Consider the following 10,376-nt stretch of genomic DNA (forward strand, 5'->3'; position numbering starts at 1 on the left):
GCTAGGCACTTCTTGACATTCGAGACATGAAACGTCGGATGAACATTGTTGAGTTCTTGGGGTAAATCGAGTCGATAAGCCACATTGCCAATCCTCTCGAGTATCTTGAAAGGACCAACATAGCGATGGGAAAGTTGTTGGTGCACTACATCTGTTGATTTCGTCTTGGATCAAGTCAAACATTGCATTGTATAGATTAGGGCTTAATATACGAGAAAATAGGCGAGTGTATGTGTGTTAGGAAGAGGTTTCGCTTATAGAGTCTTTAGAGTTAGGTTTCACTTGGTTGAACATGAGATTCCGCTTATGTGTTCACATGAGGTTTCGCTTATGTGAACATGTCACTTGAAGCGAAACCTCAAGCCTATATAAACCCCTGAAGCGAAATCATTTGTAACTTTGACGGATTCCATACCGAGGTGACATTGTTAAATCAATGAAATCAGTAGTTTAAGTGAAGTACAAGCTATTTCTATCTACGTTTCTTGTTATTCCGCACCTGAAACATAGAAGAACGCCTCTGAACGACTCGTTTGGGTCAGTCATCGATCCTACAATTGGTATCAGAGCTTGGGAAGAGGTTTTCTACAGAAATTAGCTGGATTTTGTCATTGTTTTCTACTTCTACACCTTCTTTTATTAGTTCAGAAAGTTGTAACGGTCAGAATTGGCTCAAAATTTCTCAGATTGTGCGCAATAGATCAAAGACAAATCCTGTAAAATTTTGGACCAAAATACGAACTAAAAATGGACCAAATGATCTTCAGACTAGGTTTCGCTTCAAGGAACACCTGACTGTTTCGCTTGAAAGGTTCCGCTTCAACTGACAATTTGGAGTTTCGCTTGAGAGGTTCCGCTCCAAATTACGTAATAGTTCCGCTTGTGTGTCACCATAAGTGTGTTTCCGCTTCAAGTTCATTAGGGTTTTCGCTTCAAGGTTCCGCTTGAAGGGACATATTTGAGTTTCGCTTCAGTGATCAATCATTATTTCGCTTATTCAGACAACCTTAGTTTCACTTGTGTGAACTTTTGTAGTTTCGCTTATTGTGCATTCTCACCTGGTTTCGCTTATTTGTCATTGTTTTTAGAAAACGTGCAAAGTCATCATGGATTCAGAGTTTTACAACGCGTTCGCTACTCCGTCTACTCCAGCTGCGATTGCTCAGGCCATGAACTTAGAGAACGAGATGGGAACCACCCAAAAGCCCCCGAAATTGATGAGTATCGAAGAATATTACGGGTGGAAAGATAGATTCGAGAACTGGGTTCAGGCGAATCATCTTAGATCATGGGAGTGTATATTAAAGAAGTATGTGTTGCCTCGAACAGAATTGCAGGTTATCAAACAGTTATCCGAATTCACGGATCAGGAACGGGTGATGTACAAAGCCGAGAAGATGATGATCAATTTATTGCAGCAAGCGATCAAAGAAGATATATTCATTCTGTTACAGCACGACAAAACTGCAAAGTCAATATGGGATGCTCTTAAAGTTAAATTTGAGGGAAGCGAGAACATGATAAAGAGCAAGAAGGCGCTGCTTAAGAAAGAGTTTGATCTGTTCAGCAGCTTACCGGGAGAGGATACAAAGAAGCTGATTGAGAGATACTGTCACTTAGTGCGATCATTGTCGATGTTGGGTGTTGAAAAAGATCGTGAAGAGTGGGTAGACAAGCTAGCTGATGCGTTACCACAGAAAGAATGGGGAACATACTTGATGATTCTGAAGAACACTGGTGTTTATGATGGGTTAACGATATCTCACTTCATTGAGAAGATCGAGAGTCAGGATTTGGAACAACGGAAGATTGCTAGGATGAACAGTCCGAGTGGTCAACAAGATGTAAAGATGTACTATAAAGGAAGTGTTCCAGTTCCTGAGTCAGAGAGAAGTCCGAAAATCCAAACTGCATTTAGTGCTGGTGATTCAACAGAAAAAGCAGATCAAAGTTCAAGCAATGGCAGTAGTGGATTCTCATCATTTCCGAGTGTCAATCCTAAAGAATCAAATACTAGCTTACAGTCTCAGGGCACAAAAACTAGAAATGGCTATGTGATTCAGTGTAACATAGCTCTAAATCTTCCAGAAGGGCAAAGATTCTCAGAAGACACTGCTAAAGACCACATGGCTCTACTTGGTTCTGTATTGTTATCATATAAGGGTCTTGTAGCTGGTCGGATCGGTAATCCCATGCTCACCAAAGAGGATTACGATCAAATAGACGCTGAATAAATGGAACTTATGGATATCAAATGGTGTCTTGCTAGTGTTCTTCGACGTGCTGAGAGGTTCAAAACAATCACTGGGAGAAATGACTTTCTTGATGCTCATGTATCTACTTTAGGTTTTGATAAATCTAAAGTTAATTGTTTTCGATGCAGGGAGAAAGGCCATTTCAAGCAGGAGTGCAAGAACAGAGAAGCTAGCGGTGCTCAGAATCCATTCGGCAAAGATGATTACTACCGGAAAGCCATTTATCAGCAGGTTGGTCAATCACAAGACTCACAGACGGCTCATGGTAGGAAGATTGAGGATTCTAAAAGAGCATGTTTGGTGGACTTCAACTGGAGCAACTACATATCGCCTGATAGCAAAGCCTGTTTAGTTGATCAAGATGATGAAAGACTACCTGAAGGCTTCAGCTGGGATATGTTTGTTGATGAGAAGGGAGAGTTCAAAGCTTTCATCGCCAAGATTGTCAGAGAGCCAGACATGTTTGCTACCTGGATGAAGTCTATTGGAGTGAATGTGACAAGTGAGGATGAAAAATTTGTTACGTCTGATAAAAATTCAAAAAGTGTTGATGAACTTTCAAAAAATGTTGAGGAAATTTCAGAGAGTTCAGATGAGAGTGTTGAAAAATGTTGCTAGTTCTGAAAAGGAAGTTGTATTTGATCAAACACCATCTGATTCTGGTTCATCAGATGCTGATTCTGAAAAATCTGTACAGTCTGATCAGTCACCAGTTGATAGTAGCAGTGATGATGAGGAAGAGAAACATATAAATGTTGCAAAATCTCATCTTTCTCCTGAAAGTTTTCATTTCTATTTTGCAGATCGCTTGGAAAAGTTGAAGGCAAAAAGAGCTGAAAAAGAACACATGGAAATGAAAACTGAAAATGTTGCTGAGGAGAATGATAAGACTGAGCTGGTGAGTGAAGAAAAGATGTCTGAAGTTGAGAAGGTGAAAGAAGAAGATAAAGTGGTTGAAGTTGTAAAAACAATCGAAGTTGAAAAGATTGCTGAAGTTGTAAAGCCTTGCAAAAAGTGTTTGGAAGCTTGCAAGGAATGTGCAGCAAAAGATGACATAATAGCTGAATACGAGAAGAAGAAAGAGCAGTTACTGTTTAACCTCAACTATGTGAAAGAATCGTACGATGTCTTGAACAAAACAGTAACTGGTCTCCAAAAGACAAACTCAGAAAGAGAACAAGCACTGACGATGATGAATGCAGTCATGATGTCAAAGCAAAAAGCCATAAATTTCTACATTGAAGAAAGTGCTAAATGGAAGCAAGAGTTGGAAACAGAAAAGATTGAGAATGAGAGAATTAGACGTTTACTTCAAAGTTATTCTAGTTCTGATTATCTCATTGATCGTATTTACCCAACTGTTACAGGAATGGAAGCTTTTCAAGACGAGAAGCCGAAGAAGAAGAAAGACTGTGGTAAGAAACCGACTGTTAGCTATAACAAGTATCCGCCTCCAATTTGGGAAGGGTACTCTCCTAGAAAACCAAACGAGGAGCAACTTGAAAAAGCGGTCAATATAAAGCTTAAAACCGACACAACTGACGTTTTACTAGATAAGATTGATGTCACGTTTACCTCGTCCGATACTGATCATGAGTCTGAGTTAATCAAAAAGGTGGTCGATCAAGTTTCGGATACTGATGAGGAGTCCGAGTCAAAGTCTGAGTCTGGAAAGTCAAATTCGTCAGTCAACAGGGAAAATTCGTCGGTCAAACGGTCTTACAGTAAAGAATTTTTGTTATCAAAAGCAAATTTGAATGATGAAACATTCGAAGTTGTTTATACTCTGAATGGTTCTGACAAACTATATTACAATAAAGAGTTTCCAATAATGAGTATTAAAACAGAATTGATTAACAAAACTTTCAAACTAATAGAAATTAATATTCCTGAATTGAAAGTTTTGAAAAGTTTTGGAAAATCTAAAAAATATACTTCAAGAGTTCAACAACGGTTAAACAATAAAAAAGGTTACAATTCTGGTTCCGGTTTTCAAAAGAAACCTAACCAAAATCGTAGCTACAAAAAGAAAGGTCTTGGTTTTATTCCACCAGAAAATGATAAAAATGATAATAATTCTAAAACAAAAATAGAATTTGTGTCAGGTGGAAGCTCAGATGAGGAACAAAAGAAACCTTTCTAGAGACAGTCAAATCAAGAGTTTCTTGCTGAGAAGAGAAAGAATGGAGCTGAAGTGATGTATCAAAGAGAGACTAGAACCTGTTACAAGTGCAATAAAGCTGGTCACATTGCATGGAATTGTTCAAAGAATGCAAAAACAAAACAGGGAGTTTCTCAGAAATTAAAAGAAAAAGTTGTTGATATTGAACCACCAACTGAAAAACTTAAAGTTTTTGAAAATTCAACTTATGAGGTTGGTGAGTGTTCAAATAAGAATATGTATGAAAAGAAAGGAAAAGACAACCAAGTGTGGGTTGTTAAGAAAGTTGGTGTGAATGTCGGCGATGAAGCTGGTTCCACAAAGCTAGAAGAGCTACAGGTTGAGGAGAAAATTTCAGTGAATGATGATGAGTTTCCATCACTGAAATTTGAAGAAGTTAAAAAGAAAATTGGAAAAGTTGATATCTCGAAACAGTTTTACACTGAGAAAAATGAATTTGATGTCGAGAAAACTTTTAATGGAAGTGTAAAGAAAATTTTTGGGAAAATGTTGAATGGGAAAGCGAAGGGGGTTAAAGATTTTTACGCAACTAAAAAGGCAACATACAACCCCACTGCGTAAGAGTTGAAATCCATCAAGTCTGAGAAGACTTGGATGGAAGTCTGTTTCCCATAATAGTTTTAGGACTATGCCGGAGATCCCAAGTTTATATCGTGGATCAGGAATCGGCATCATTCTAATGTTTGTGAAGTGTGTTTGAAAATTTTGAATAGTGTTTGAATTTTACAGGTTGAATGACTACGCCGGAGCTTTCAGGTAGGTAAGTGCGAAGCAGGAATCAGCACTTTGATGGGTAAAATGTAGATGATTCACTCCTACAATTGGTATTGATTGGTTATATCTACAAGTGGTTATTTTACAAGTGGTATAGAGGGTGATTAACTGCAATTGGTAAATCAGGGACATTAAGTTGTACTTGATTTACTATTCATATGAGATTGATAAACAAGATGATGAACCATATCCCCATGCTTCACAAGTGGAAAACTTAAAAGTGGTAAAAACAAACTCATTTTCCGAAAAAATCATTTTGATTGAAACAAACTTAAGTGTTTTGAAATCTAAATGAGAAAATGGTTTGTTGAAAGGGGGAGTTCAGATTGTTTATGCCTAGTGAATGGAGATTTGATGTGATTCGATCTCAGTTGTCAAGTTTCTGTACAGTTTGTTTTACTTTTTACTTTTCAAGTGGGTCACGAGTCTAGTAGTTTTCAAATTTCCTTTGAAATGTGTTTGCATTTTAGGGGGAGTAGGGAAATTTCAGAAAATTCAAAAACATTTGAAAATTTGAAAAAGACAAAAACATGATAAAATTCAAAAATGAGTTTCGTTGTGAAAAGAGGAAATGATAGTACATCAGTAGGTTGTCACAACATGCTAAAGAAATGTAAAGATAAAATGTGATAAACAATCTCACTGCGGATATGCCAGTAGGTTTTCGCACATTTAGTAGATTGTGACGAGATATAAACTAAATTTCAAACTTGCTTGTTCTGTGGGTTAACACAAACTTGGATATATAGGTAACCCCTGAAATCTTGTTTGAAAGGTCCCTTATTCTGAGATACTAGGTCTTTATGCTCAGTGATATCTAGGGTATTATCCCGGGACTTCTGCTGTATGGAAGTACTGACCTAGTCCCCGTATAATGCTTTCCGCAAAAAGCTTGAAACATAGCTTCGCCCTCAGCATGCTGATGAAACAATAAAATTGATAGTCGCTGCTGTTGAAATAAAAGATCCTCTAAAGGGGACACACCAAAAGTCGAAGCCGTCATCTCTCTACGTATACGGAAGTATCGACCTGAGCTCTCACGGCCCTCGCATTTAACCCCTATACAGATATCAGCTGTGGTATACTCACCTGTAAGCTTGAATATTGGGATCTGGATACGGGAGTATATTCAAGTAGTGAGACACACGAATAAGTCAGTATCTAAGACATTAACATCGTATCTCGGATCAAGTGAACTTTGTGTGAAAATTTCAGAGGACCGATATACTGACAATCTAGGTGAATTGTTTAGAACTGAAAATGAAATCAAGCTTAACGGTGTTAGTGACATGTCTTACAACTGATATGATCCTCTTACACGAATTCACAAAAATATGTTTGTAAATATTTCATTCCTACATTCTCGTGTTTTTACAAATGGTGTCAGTTACTTTTCTTTAGAAAAATCCAAAAAGATTTTCAGTGTGTTTTAGCATAAAGTTTCAGAAAATTAAAAAGATTTTCGACAACTGATGTTGGATAGCTGATTTTCAAAGTTCCAAGTGCTAAACATGATGACATTGTTGTGAGGGGGAGAGTGTCTAATTGTCAAAATATAGTTTTCAAATCAACAAGTGGTTCATCATAGTCTGAGGAAGAGTAGTAGTTGGTGCACATGGATTTGAGAAGGAGTTAAAGTTAGTGCACTCAAGTTGTTAAATCTAGAAATCTTATTGCTAGGTTAAGAATGTGCAGGTATAGTCAGGTTTGATCTTGGATCTGAAGATAGAGTGCCAGGTTTCGATTCCTGAAGATCTTTGTTTGAGCCAGGATGATCGATCCTGAGAACCTATGAAGGTCAGACAACGATCCTGAAGATGTTACTGAAGAACAAAAGAATGCCAGTAAATCGAGAGGGAGAGTCTGAAGATACCTGAACAAAATGTGAGCCAGATTTCGTTCCTGGAACTGATAAACTTAAGGAATCAAGAGATCTGATCAAGAGAATCTGAAGAGACAGAGAGAAAAGCCCAGAGACTGATCAAGACTGAAGATGTGAAGACACAGCATGGTCGTGAATCGATGAACGACTCCATCAACATCTGAGGGGGAGTCTGTTGGTGCACTACAACTACATCTGTTGATTTCATCTTGGATCAAGTCAAACATTGCATTGTATAGATTAGGGCTTAATATACGAGAAAATACGCGAGTGTATGTGTGTTAGGAAGAGGTTTCGCTTATAGAGTCTTTAGAGTTAGGTTTCGTTTGGTTGAACATGAGATTCCGCTTATGTGTTCACATGGGGTTTCGCTTATGTGAACATGTCACTTGAAGCGAAACCTCAAGCCTATATAAACCCCTGAAGCGAAATCATTTGTAACTTTGACGGATTCCATACCGAGGTGCTGCCGGTGTGAAGATCGAGCTGTAAACATTGTTAAATCAATGAAATCAGTAGTTTAAGTGAAGTACAAGCTATTTCTATCTACGTTTCTTGTTATTCCGCACCTGAAACATAGAAGAACGCCTCTGAACGACTCGTTCGGGTCAGTCATCGATCCTACAATAGTTTTCCCTTTTTACCAAAACAAACTACTCCTTTCCAAGGAGATACTTTGAGTAGTACATGATCACCAACGTTAAACTCCAAGGGTTTGCGTCTTTTGTCAGCGTAGCTCTTTTGTCGACTTCTTGCCTTGAGTAGATTGTCATGGATTTGAAGAATCTTATCCGTTGTTTGTTGTATGAGTTCAGGGCTAGTAAATTGTTTGTCACCAACCTCGTGCCAGCTAATAGGAGATCGACACTTGCGACCATATAATGCCTCAAAAGGAGCCATTTGAATACTGGAGTGGTATCTATTGTTGTACGAGAACTCGATCAATGGTAAATGCACATCCCAACTACCACCAAAGTTGATGACACAAGAACGGAGCATGTCCTCTAGGGTTTGGATAGTACGTTCAGTCTGTCCATCCGTTTGAGGATGAAAGGCCGTATTGAGATTCAAATGAGAACCCATAGCGGACTGGAAAGTTTGCCAAAGACGCGAAGTAAAACGACCATCACGGTCAGAAATGATATCAATGGGTATACCATGATGACATATGACTTCATCAGTGTAGAGTCGTGCAAGCTTCTCAACCTTGAAATCTTCACGAATAGAAAGAAAATGAGCGGACTTGGTCAAACGATCGATAATCACCCAGATGCTGTCGTGACCAGAAGGAGTGTGAGGAAGTTTGGTTATGAAATCCATAGCGATGCTATCCCATTTCCAAACGGGGATTTCAGGTTGTTCGAGTAGACCAGAAGGTCGCTGATTCTCAGCCTTGACCTTTGAGCAACAGAGACATTTAGAAACGTAGATGTCAATGTCCTTCTTCATACCAGGCCACCAATAGGACGCACGTAGATCGTGGTACATCTTATTAGCACCAAGATGAATAGAGTATCAGGACTTGTGTGCCTCATTTAAAATGAGCTCACGAAGATTATCGCGATCTGGCACCCAGATGCGATCGAGGTAGTATTGGAGTCCATCTGATTTGGTCACAAGTTGATCGATAGAAGCACCTCGGATTTCGACGATTGGACTACCTTCGTTGGCTGACGAGTATTGTGCTTCACGAATGCAAGTGCGAAGGTTGCTAGAAACTTGAAAACAACGAATGCTACTAACATGAGTCTTACGACTAAGAGCATCGACCACGACATTCGCTTTACCAGGATGGTAGCGAATCTTGCAGTCGTAGTCGTTAAGAGTAAACTGCCATTTTGGTCCCTGAGGTTTGGTCACTTTTGTCCAAAACTCAAACCTTTTGAATCTGGGTCCCTGTGGTTTCAGTTTTATTCCTATTTTGGTCCAAAAGTGAAATCAGCTCATATTGGTCAAATAAAATCCTGGTATTTTATCCTTTTCCTCAGGGGCAAAATGGTCATTATAATTTTATTATAACACATGATTAATTAAAATAATAAAATTAAATAATCCCCTTTTGACCATATAAAAGCACAGACATCATCTTCCATCACCTTCTCCTAACCCCATTCTCCTGCAACCATCATCTTCTCCAAACCCCGTTCTTCTGCAAGTGAAGATCGACAATGGTGGTATGCACATGTGGAGCCCCAACCCAACTTAGAACATACTGGACAACACAAAACCATGGTCCTCGATTTCATCGCTGCAACAAACCATCAAGCTGTGGATTCGCTACTATCCTAATCCATCGTCTTCTCCAAACCCCATTCTCCCCCAAACCCAAACCATAATCCCCTTTTGACCATATAAAAGCACAGACATCATCTTCCCCCAAACCCGAACCCTAATCCATCATCTCCTCCAAACCCATTCTCCATTGAGATTCTCTTTTCCATAGCGTTCAGCCCAAAACAGATTCGAGTTACCTTTAAAGCAGCTTATAATATCATCGTTATCGATTTCCGGCAATACCCACTCTTTTTTCAACCATACACTGGAGCCATATGACCACGTGGTCCGACCGACACGTGAGTCAAACAACATGTGCCAGTACTTACCATCAAACTGTTTCAAATCTCAAAAATATGTGAAAAATATGAGAATTCATTCATTCATGGTCTTCAACACATCACAAGGATATAAAGGATGTAGTCAAAAGGATATAGTCAAACATAACTGATACTAACAATACATGAGAATAAGCAGGAGAGATAATTGATATGTGATATATCTTAATTCATTTCACTCCCCTCAGATCTATATTTATATTTATTATACACAGTTAACAACATACTTTGTACTTCGAGACCTGAATATATAAGCAGATACTACTGGGTAGGGACAAAACTTAGTTAAGAGAAAAACGTACATCGTGTATAATTCTCCCCCAGAATTCAACAAACATCTTTCAATTTACAAGACCGATCTTATGTGATAGCTGCTCAAAACTGCTTCTAGGTAAAGATTTTGTGGATAGGTCAGCTAGATTTTCACTTGATTTGATCTGGCAAACATCAATTTCCCCTCCTTTCTGCAAGCCATGTCTTGAGAAAAACTTTGGTGCGATGTGCTTTGTTCGATCACCCTTGATGTAAGCTTCTATGATTTAAGTTATGCAAGCAACATTGTCTTCATGAATAATTGTCGCCTCCTTTTTTACCTGTTGTAATCCGCATGCTTCCTATATGTGATCAATCATTGATCTCAAGCACACCAGCATTATATAGTGATATCAATT

Source organism: Helianthus annuus, chromosome 6 (genome assembly GCF_002127325.2).
Source record: "Helianthus annuus cultivar XRQ/B chromosome 6, HanXRQr2.0-SUNRISE, whole genome shotgun sequence".
In the NCBI taxonomy this organism is placed as follows: domain Eukaryota; kingdom Viridiplantae; phylum Streptophyta; class Magnoliopsida; order Asterales; family Asteraceae; genus Helianthus; species Helianthus annuus.